Raw genomic sequence first — 11,238 nt, 5'->3', positions numbered from 1 at the left:
GGGTTGGTGGGGGGGAGGGGGGGGCAGACAGCAGAGAAAACATTTGCAGAGGAGCAGAGGGGAGAAAATGCTTTCACTGCTGAAAGCTTTTCCCTTACAAGGAACTCTCGCTCTTCTGCTGCCCACTGACTTGACCCCTGCACCTGGTCCAGTGACTCTCAAGTGCGGTTCAGCTCCTTATAACAAAACTCAGGCAGTGTTATGAAACTGATGTTACTGCATGCTTCATTTACAGCGCAGCGCTTGTGGAGTCAGTGTTCTCTAATATTTGACCCATGCGGTGGTATTATGTAACGTTTAGAAATAGAAACATAAAAAGAAAAAAAACCCAAACATTATTGCACATGCTGTGAAGTCTCCAGTGTTACTGAGTTTGTCTGAGAAGGGTCAAAACAGCCAGCAGTGGGACAGCGTTCACTCAGCGGGGCTCCGTATGACAAATGTATCCCCAGAGTCGTCATGGTTAATAATGATTTTAAAAGAGCTCTAGTTTCATGATGAAGTCATCTAAGGCAGAGTTTTTAATGTGTTGCAGCTTGAAATCAGAGATAAATTCTGCACAGGCTTAATGGGTGGAGTTCAAGGGGGTTTGGCTAACTTTAAAATGACATTTCTTCATATTGCCGTGTGAGTGGCTCTTAAAGTCTGCAATTTATGTGCGCAGTGGTTAAACCGTGCGACTGTGGACCCGGCAAATGATAAAAATGTGATCTGTGTTCACTTAGAAGTTGCAGTCATTAACAAAATTTAGTGATTCTTTTCGATTTAAGACTATTCTACATACAATTTAAGACTATTTTATTTCATCATGCTGACAGCTGTTTAAAGTCAAATGATTTACTCCAGTAAGGCCTCAGTCACACAGACGTAGAGACAGTCAGGGGCCATCAGGCAACCACTGGTCGCTAGGGGAAAAAATGTGTGTTTCGTGACGAGCTGGTGAGTGATTGCTGCTGGTTATTGGTTACTGCAAGGTGACGTCAGTCACAAAGAGGGTGCTGTACCACAAACCTCTGGTGATTGCTTTGGTCACTTGTAGTCTGCTGCAGTGGCCCGTAGTTTGCATTGAACTCGCCTGCAAACACTCATCATTTACTCTCTAAGCTGTAGCGAAATTTGAAAAAGTACAGAACAAACTGGCAACGGAGAACGTTTGCCTTCAAAGTAAAAGCTGCACCTTTTGTGAACAACTATAAGAGTGCGAGGGGGCTGCTCAGGTTTCTATAGTGTGATCCAGGCAAACAATTAGCATTAAAATGTACATGTTTTATATTTTATGAGTGAGATCATTTCACTAGAGATTCCTTAAAAATTCTTTCTTTTGATCTTTAAAAGTTTTTGTCTACCTTTTGCCTCTTTTCCACTTAGACTATAAACATTTATAAAGGACGGAGAGTTGTTTGCTCAGAGAGTTACCATCTGATTTGATTTGAACCAGGTGTCCCACCTCTGCCAACCGAGTCAGATTAGGCTACTGTAACACCTTCCTTATGTTGTTTACCCTGGAAGTGCTCCCTCGCTCACCACAGCCTGCATTCGCGTCTTGTGTGTAACATTTAAGCGCTCTCACCGCATCCATTACAAATATTTTATATGTCAGCCTTGATGTGATTGCCCTTTCTATGTCTTTGTGCGCACCTTTGAGGATGGATATTAAAAGACAAGCTGGTTCTGGCCTGATGGCTGATATCATTGCCTCCCAAGACGATAATAAAAACCTGATGTTTTCTCACCACAGGCCCTGGTTAGTGATTGCCCTTGTTAGATATCTTCCATTTAGTTAGAGTCAGTAAATACAACTCAGAGGACTTGTTCAAGGGGTGATGTCACCGAGTCTGTCCGCATGAAAGGAGGTTGATAGCTGCGGCGGAGGAGAGAATATACATGGGGGCAAGAGGGGGGGTCTGTACTTTTCCACTTGGTGTATGTCATCACAAAGGTATGATTGGCCTCCTGGTCAAGTTTCAGTGCAGATAAGACTGAGGTTTTGCTCTAAATCCAAAAAAAGATTAGGTTTTAGAAATTGTTGCTATGAAAGGAATATTGAAAAATTAGGTGCTATGTCAGCCCTGCTTGGCCAAAACTGGACTTAAGATTACATAAAAAGTAACCTTTAGAGAAGCCCAATTTTAATCAAAAGCCACATGTTAAGTCATCAGAACCACCAAAGTTTTAGTTATGTTTAAACTGTGATGATAGTGTTTGTAAAGTTTTAAACCAACACAGTCATGTTTAAACCGGTTCACTTTTTTTTTGTTTAAATGGAATAAAACAACAGATTACAAAGAGGGTGGTTTGTCTGAATGACAGTGAAATAAAATCAAAATGGCAGGGAGACAGTTCCAGTGAAACGGTGAACTCCTATTCCTGCTAATGCTTATCACTGTCAATTCATTTGTACTTCACACACCGCTTTGAAGTGACCTAGCTCGTCTCAGTTGGGTCGCCTGAGGGATTTTTGTACCTCATCTGCTGAGTGAAAGTGAAATGATTTGTGCTTCAAAGGAACAATGCAGCATCTGCAGTTTATGGACAGCGCATAATATAAACACATTATAGAAGACACATTTTCAGCATTTACTACATGGCGCCCACATGGGATTTACCCACCCCAGATCTATTGGAGTGGGTTGCAATGTAGTTTTTAATTTCAATTAAGTCTTCTTGAAAACATAAAAGCTGCAGGCTGGAAAGCCAAGATCTGAAGTTCCAAACCCTTTAGTCATCGATTTAATAATGAAATGATTGTGAAAACCACTCCTGAGGCTCACCTGAGGCAATATCTGACCTGGTGAGACTGCATGCTTATCATCTGACGCTCCCGCACACCTGTGGTACTTCATGCCAGGAGTCCTGTTTCTCACTTTTTTTGAACATGTCCACGCTTATCACAGATATAAAAAGGCTAAGCAAATTAAAGTGTTGGATGACATCACTTGCAATAAAGTGCCAAGTTTGTCACAGTATAAGGAGGCAAGCAAAACTATGAAACTCAACTGTCTGCCGTGACGCATATCGGGAGCATTTTAAGCTGAAGCAACAATCTTCCATGCACATATGTAACCTGTCATATTTATAATATTTAAACACCAGCTTTGGCAGCACTGTAGTATTGAGTGAAAAAAATATATATGTTGATGTCTGTTAGTAAGTGCAGTTTGTAAAACTATACAGGCAGGAGTCAGACCTGGTTTTAAAATAAGAGTCTCCTAACATCCTAGCATAACAATTGAGCATGACATTAGAAAAATACATCAGACAAAGGAGCTGGGGATGTTTTATAGCTGGGGAGGTTTGTAGTTAAGTTTGTTCCCAACAAAAAGCTTTGTCCACCTAATCAATCAAAAGATTTGAAAGGAAGTTTTCAGATGATCATCTGCATCCCATTAGTGTTTGTGTTTAAACTTCTGATTTGTGTTTTAACTCAAAATAGGCTTGCATTCATGGACTCATTAGCTGTCACGACATAATGTTCACTGGAAATCTGGCTGGATTAGAACATTTCTGGATATAAATGAAAAGATTGAAGTTTTACCCAACATGCCTCTGTGATGGCCAATCCATCTCCCTGGTTTTGGCGCATTGTTATTAGTAAAGTCAAAGGAAAACTTGGCAAGGTTTGTACCTGTTAGTATTATTAGAGTGAGCATGCTAGCATGCACGTGTTAGCTTATAGCAATGTAATTTTAGCCTTTGAATCAAATCTAATAATCTACGAAGATCATCTGAACATTTCCATGTTTTAGTGTAAGTGTAGGGTTCAATAACCTTTACTGTCAATTATAATAATAGTTACACATCTTATTAAATACAAATTAGCCAGTCAACATAACTAATAAAAATAATTAAGGTATACATGTAAATAATTAAAATTTTTGACTAGTCTGCAGTGGCCTATTAACAATGATTGTATGACACTTTCACATTGCATTTTCAACATAATATCACTATGACTTTATTATATTTATAAAATTAGAGAATTGAAACGATGATTTGTTTAGCCTATTTTTTTTTTAATCTTTATTACCAACAAATTTGAACAATTGTAATTTTCCTAACTGTTCAGGAAAATTAACCAAATTACCGGAAGTCAGCTTTGATCATAAATTGTGTATTTATTTATTTTTTATTTATTTATTTGATTAGCATTCAAATATCTCAGTGAATACAGAATAAAGATCTACCACAAAGCAAGAAAGCACAAGACAAGGCTAACCCTTTTAACAAAAGATCTTTAGCATGCAAAAATGCATTATCTGTGCCATTTTATATTAAACTAAATCATAAAATTTCAGGGTATTCAAATTAATAAACAAAATGTTAGTTGGTTCTATATAGTTTGATTGATTTATACTTCTTATAGCTCTTTTTTTGTAACAATAAGTCATATATGGAAGCAACAGAGAGCAATAAATACAATGCAAAGCTGCCTAATAGCTTTAAAAATAGTAAAAGTTAAAAGAAGAAACAAGAAAAAGGTAGTGCTACTTTCTAGTGACATTGCTAATATGAGATATTGCTAGTGCTGTTGTTCATGGGTATTGCCACCTGATGGTAATGCTAGCAGTACATTATTAGCAAAGTGTAGCTAATTCGCTTCAGTAAATTTTGCTACTTCCCAGGGTGAAAGTATTACTATTCAGTACCTGCAATAGCTACAGTACAGTATTGCTACTGCAGGGCACCTAACAAGCAGTGTTAATCCAAGAATTTGAGGGAACGTAAACATAGTAGTTAACAGGCTTATGCGAGAAGAAGAAGCTGGCTATTTAGAGAACTGTGGTTATATCGATAACATTAAGCTCCAATGAAAATTTTAGCTGAAAAAATATTAACAATTTTTAAATGTAAATAGAGAATAAAAAGCAATGATAAATATCAATATGTAAAAAAAAAACAACCCACTATTGTTAATTTCCATATTTATATTCACATAGTCTTTTTTTAATCAAAGCCACAGACACTGGGTAAATGGCAGCACCGTGTCTCAGCAGTTCTCACTGTTTCCTCATAGCAAGGACTGTTCTGTGTGGAATTTGCAGTCTGCTTGTGCCTGTGCACAAAAACATGCTAGGTTAATGTTGCCCATGTCAACCTGGACAAGCTTGCAAAGAAGATTTTTAATCTCAGTGGTTTCACTTCCTGTTTAAATTAAAAATAATAATAGTAAGGAACCTCGTGTGGCTGCAGGGCTGCAGGTTCAAGACTCCCCCAGGACAAGAAGATGGACACACTGTATCAGACAGACTGCACCTTCAGGTAGCAGTCATACTGAAAGCTGGGATCAGGTCCCATTATGTGACACCATCAGTTGACTAGGCATCTGTGCTCCAACAGCAGGAAGCAATTTTCCCATATCAAAGGTTGAATAACAGGATAAAAGCTGTAGCTTATTCCCCCCCCCGAAAGTATCAATCACCTTGAGAGGGACGCTTAACATCTGACCCCTGATGTCATTTCAGTGGCAAGCTGGGTGCCTTGAAGCTTTTATTTTGAAGCTCAGTTGACTTGGCGGTGTGATTTGTTAATCACATGCAAGAACTTTAATCATGTGATGCAGCTTGCTTAGAGTATACTGGTAACATGTGTACTTGACATCTGAACAGGCAACTGTTGCTAAGTGGACAGGTTTGTTAAAGTCTGTCAGCACAGAGGGAGTAAATAAGGAGACATCAGCCTTTATACTGACATTTTGGAATAAATTCTTATACATACAATCATTCAGTGGATCTGTAATCACCATGCACATTAAAAAAAGTAAAACAGCAGAAAAAAAGTAAATTTAATCCAAGTGTTTTAGGAAAACTGTGAAATATAGACAGGGAAAAGAAGATATTGAATTATCCTATGAATCCCTGTTGCAGATTAGTTTAATGCTTCAGTACAGTTAATTATTTTTGTCAGTGTTTTTATTGGATCCATACATCAATAAACACACAGACAACTTGGAAAATGTCTCATTTGTTTTTTGATCTTCTTGAAAACCAGTTAGGGCAACACTCATTCAGTCTTACTTTGAAAACGTCATTACACTTCACCTCAGGAGTCTGGGTTTAACATAGGAAAGGCAAATGCGATCCCCCACTCTTGCTTTGACAAACAAGGTGGCCTTGAGGCCTTCACATAACAAGCTGGACCTACCTCAAAGTTCTGCGTTATTGTTTGCCTCTCTCATGTCACCTCCTGTTAGAGGAATGAATGAGCTCATTGCTGACACCAGTCTGAGTTATGCATGACTTGTTGATGATAAAAAATCAACTGACATATGAACAAAGCACCACATTGTGGTATACTTTGACAAATTAAGCAGAGTGACAAGACATGGGTTGTGGGTTCCCAGATTGTACAGACAATTTACAATACATAAAAGGACAAAAATGATTTTAACCAACCGTTATAAAATTCTGAACATTCAGTCACAATTTGTAAGCCACGGCAAAACGATTGTGTGGACACGATAACACGAGAACCCAGATTATGAGCCTCTTTTGGCATATTTGTTGCATGGATGTTAAGACTCACACATATATTTATATTATTCTAGGTCATCTGTCCCTTAAAGAAACAGTAAATGACTAAGTTTCAAAAGACCGCAGCGCCAAGCTATTTTTAAGCATCAAAATAGGATGATGGGAGGTTCAAGTGTTTAAGTGTCTTCAGATATGGTGTGGGAGAACCACTGGGGCCTGTCACTGACTGACTCAGAGATCCCCAGGACATCCAAGGAAAGTAGCAGTCACTGCCTTATCCGGCCCTTACCCATGGATGATAACAACAAGTGGGTTTTAAGCAGGTGCTGTGCAGTCTTCAAAACAACTGTACCAACTGTATGAGAAGAAGAGGGGTGAGGTTAGGGCAAAAATAGAAAGTGAGCCACATAATTGAAGCGGTTCAAGTGAAAATATGCCTTGCAGACAGTTGCCTGTCTCTGCTGTTGCAGTCAATCTGAAAACTCTGTGGAACGATAATTATTTTATCCTACTCCTAAAAGCACAAATAACACAGGACAAAAAACTCAAAAGAAGATAAAACTGCTGTGGAAGAACATGAGACTGTAAGAAATTACGTGTACTTTCATATCTGCTTTATTTTGTGCAGTTGCATTGAATCCAGGAACACTTCTGTCTTTAATTGTTGGGATTTTTTGTTGTTGTTTTTTTTAATTTGGGAGGTGAGAAAACCACAGACAAACTTCTCCCTATTCTATCCAACAGCATCACTCAGACCAACCTTGAAAGAGATAAAGAAGCTAGAGAAAACCTTTAGAAAATGTGCAGACTGTGGGCATATGCTGTCAAAGAAAAAGAAGATTACAATCAGCATTCTGTATTAAGCGACCTTCTTCCCATAGAGAGGATCTGAGGTGAAGTACAGAATGGTCAGATCGGTTTGATCCTACTCTTCCCCCATCTTGGCTGCTGCCAAAGCATTTTTGCGTTTTTTATGACCAGTGTGGAAATGATAATACACTATTAAATCACTCATCTGTTTAGGATTTTAAGCTTTGTCCAATAACCTGCCTCCCTGCACCGCCACATGACTTTCCTTATAAAATACAGCTTGTTACTTAATTGGTAATTGGAAACACAGCCTAACTAATAAATGCTGCTACAAAGTACTAATTTTTCTCTTAATTCAGAGCAAATCAAATGAACCATAAGCGAGAAAATTACCTAAGGCGCATACCAATCGTCTTCTTTAGAGACTCACAGAGAGGAGCTCTGTTCATTTAATAACCCCGAAATTAAAGGAAAATGTATGATTCAGTCATCTGGCCACAGAGTTAGATCATGCTCTATGACATCATTCTGGACTGCTCAATACTGCTTACCTAATCGAGTTACGGCGGAAGTCAAATCCGTACGTTAAACATCCGGAGATCCTGCCTGCACTCTGTAGCAAAGCACTGATAGCTTGTGGATGCATAGGATTGGACATTTTGGGACAATGCTCAAACAACACTATGACTGTAAGAATGTTCCTTAACTTAGACCCATGCAGCGAAAACACGTAGTGGAAACTATGAAAGAAGATCAGGAGCAGGTCCGTAATAATGTAAAACATATTAACATTTTCTGGCAAGACCCATGCACTAATTTAACACAAACGTGAGGCAGAAAGGAGTAATGTTACAAAAGTATATTAAATTAGTGTTTGTTTTTCAGGTCAACATTATATAAAAAAAAACCTTCTTCCCCCTTTCCTTTTATATAAATTGGTTTATTTTGCATGGAGCTGGTTTTACTGTTCATAATAACAGCACACTTAGAAGTTTTATACCCCATGGTAAAGAAAAAGGTTAACCGAATGAGCCGCTTCTACGCAAAAGCTGTATTTTTCTCGGCCACAAAAAGCATTGCAAAGCTCTTCCATCACCGGGCCTGCCCGAGAATAGCGAACAACAGTTGGGTTTTAGCAGTTGTTGTTGATTTGCGGAGCTATGCTGCAGTTGGGCAACTTCTGTTCCCTATGTCAAAGCAGACACGCACACACACATGTGCTGGCTATAAAGTTTGTAAAGTACGCCACTAAGCAAATGTGTCAAAGAATGGCTCAGCAGGGCAGATGGGTGACGCAATCTGTGCAAACGCTGACAGGTGGGATGGCAGGCTGGGATTTTTCTTTTTTTTAGGCACGGCAGACTGGGTGTAGCTGCAAGAAACACTTTCCTCAGGGTGGGCTCTCTGTTCACTTAAAAAAAAACAGATTATGTCTAGAACACACACAAAAACTAATATTATTCCTCCGTATACAGGCGTATTGTTTTCCACAATATACAGTATGAAGGTTGACTGTACAAGTAGAAAAATAAAACAGTTACCTTACATGTGCTGCAGACATGTCATCATTTCAAAAAACAGCCAAGTTGAAATTCCTGGGGCTGCTTCCAGACCATAACATCATCTAGCTGTAAATGTGTAATGTCAGTCAGAGCATAATAAAGAACTGCCGAGTAGACAGCTTTCAGGATCACCAGATCAGACTGTCAGATTTCATTTTAAAGTTTTCAGTTGCATGTAACAGGTCAAGATAAAGGAAAAAAAACAGTATGAAATATGCTTTAATGTCAGCTGACAAAATTACAGCAGCAACAAAGTTTCAGATATCTCTCTAATCACTTATCAGAGCTCCGAGGGGCAGCCATGACCAGCTGTCTTTGGACAGCCGCAGGCACAATCTCACCATTGTGCGTGACGTGCAGCTGGCGCGGGGCTGGAATGCCTACACACAGTGAATCAATCAGAGCCCCTCCTGAGTGGACTCGGACCTGGGCAATGATGCGGTCAGATCCGTAGCAGCTGTAATATGGATCCTCAGTGCCATAATCCTTTTATGAGACTCCTTTCATATCAGTCTGAACATTTGAAACCAAGCTGATCACACTTAACCCACCCCTGTAATTCTATACCTTTGAACATTTAGGCAGGATAATAAAATTGCATAGTGTGTCATATTCACAGTGTGGACGTGTGAAACAGGCCGTTTTGTGGTTTTCAGTAAAATTCGCTAGTATATATGATAGGCTGAACATACCAAAATAGCAAGTTAATTGCTCACATTTACCCCTGGCCCCATCACCTGGCCCTCAGTTACAGTAGGAATTAAGTCAGCCATGTCCATATGAACCTCAGATGAAAGCTATTTTGTTCTCTAACCCAGGCAAGCTTCCCAGGAGCACATTCTTATTTATTGACAGCATTGACTTGCAGTGCTTGCAAGCTGCAACATGAAGGGCTTTTCTCTATATCAAACATAAATAGATATGCAAGAACTCACCAATTTGACCACATTATTATATTGGGATAAGCTGAGGTTGTTAGCCTTATTTTGTGGTTAAGTACACTGGTTTAGTGCCAGGCAAGCTGGGTTTCAGCCTTTGTTTATATACGACTACTATGCTGACAGTGTAACACTGAGATTTCCTGGGATGCTCCATACAAAATGCTCATGCTCTGCCAGGCCTTATGAATGGCTGTCACGCAAACAGCATCAAATTATTATTATCAGATTAAATTTGCTGCCCGAGAGCTTCTCAACCAGACCCAATGAATAAGCTGGTCACAATATATGACCAAATACTAGGGTAGGAACAGTACACTAGGGTATGACAGGGATTCACAGTCTTGGGCAGGAGGCTGTGTGATGGGTATCTGTTAACCTTGCAATTCAACAGTGCCATCTACTGCTCTAGTCACGCTACTGTGCATGTCACATAAATACTCGTCTGGGTCACAACAGTATCAAACACATTGGCGTTTCATCACCTTGCTTGTTCATTTTCAGTTGCAGTGTTATATTTGTTTAAAGCAGCAATTCCACATCATTTGTATTTATGACACCTTAAATTATGAGCTAAGAGCATTTAAACAAAAATCATTCAGAATTTGCAAATTGTTCAATTACAAGGATTTCTAGAAGCCTTTTTATGAAAGGACAGATACTTGCTTAAAAGTTAAAAACAGTCTGTGACATAAATTTACAGTACTTTAGAAAGGTCTTAACGCACCTCATTTCTTTATATATTGCTAGGAAAATGGGAACTAGATGCAGTATTTATTGAAATATGTACAAGCATGCCGGGCTGTGAAAAAGTATTTGACCCGTTCCTGGCGCCCTTTTAAAAAAAATAAATATTTGTAGCACTTACATATTTGTGGCATGATGCGGTGCTTGTTGTGATTTTGAACTTGCTTTACTTTGTCAGACAGGTTCTATTTAACGATTGCTAATCAGGCCTGGGTGTGGCTAGTGAACCTATTCATTTCAGTTCAGTTTTATTTATATAATAATTAAATCACAACAGCAATCTGTAAGACCTCATAAGACCTTACAATGCTACAGACAAAACCCCAAGAATCAAACGATCCCTTATGAGCAAGCACTTGGTGACAGTGGGAAGAAAAACCCCCTTTTAACAGGAAGAAACCTTCAGCAGAGTCATGTGGTTCAGCGATGGGCGTCTATCTGCCACAACCAGTTGGAGCAGAAGACAGGGCAAAAGACACACTGTAGAAGAGCTTTCGGTCTGGCTCTTCTTTTGTCCTCCATTTTCAATTCCCTCAAATTTTTAAGGACACACTGCATTTGTTTCTTAAATTAAGTTATGTGTAGCCACTGCAGTGGTTCATCCCCTGAGGCTTCTTGGAAGTAAAATGTAAAGAACTGAGGGTTGTTTAGCATATTAGGAAAGTACTTCTTGATAAAGAAAGATATGAAAATGTTTTTGAACCAAAAATC

This window comes from Neolamprologus multifasciatus, chromosome 13 (genome assembly GCF_963576455.1).
Source record: "Neolamprologus multifasciatus chromosome 13, fNeoMul1.2, whole genome shotgun sequence".
Classification (NCBI taxonomy): Eukaryota; Metazoa; Chordata; class Actinopteri; order Cichliformes; family Cichlidae; genus Neolamprologus; species Neolamprologus multifasciatus.
The sequence above is the reverse complement of the archived record's forward strand: the minus strand, read 5'-3'. Positions refer to the sequence as shown.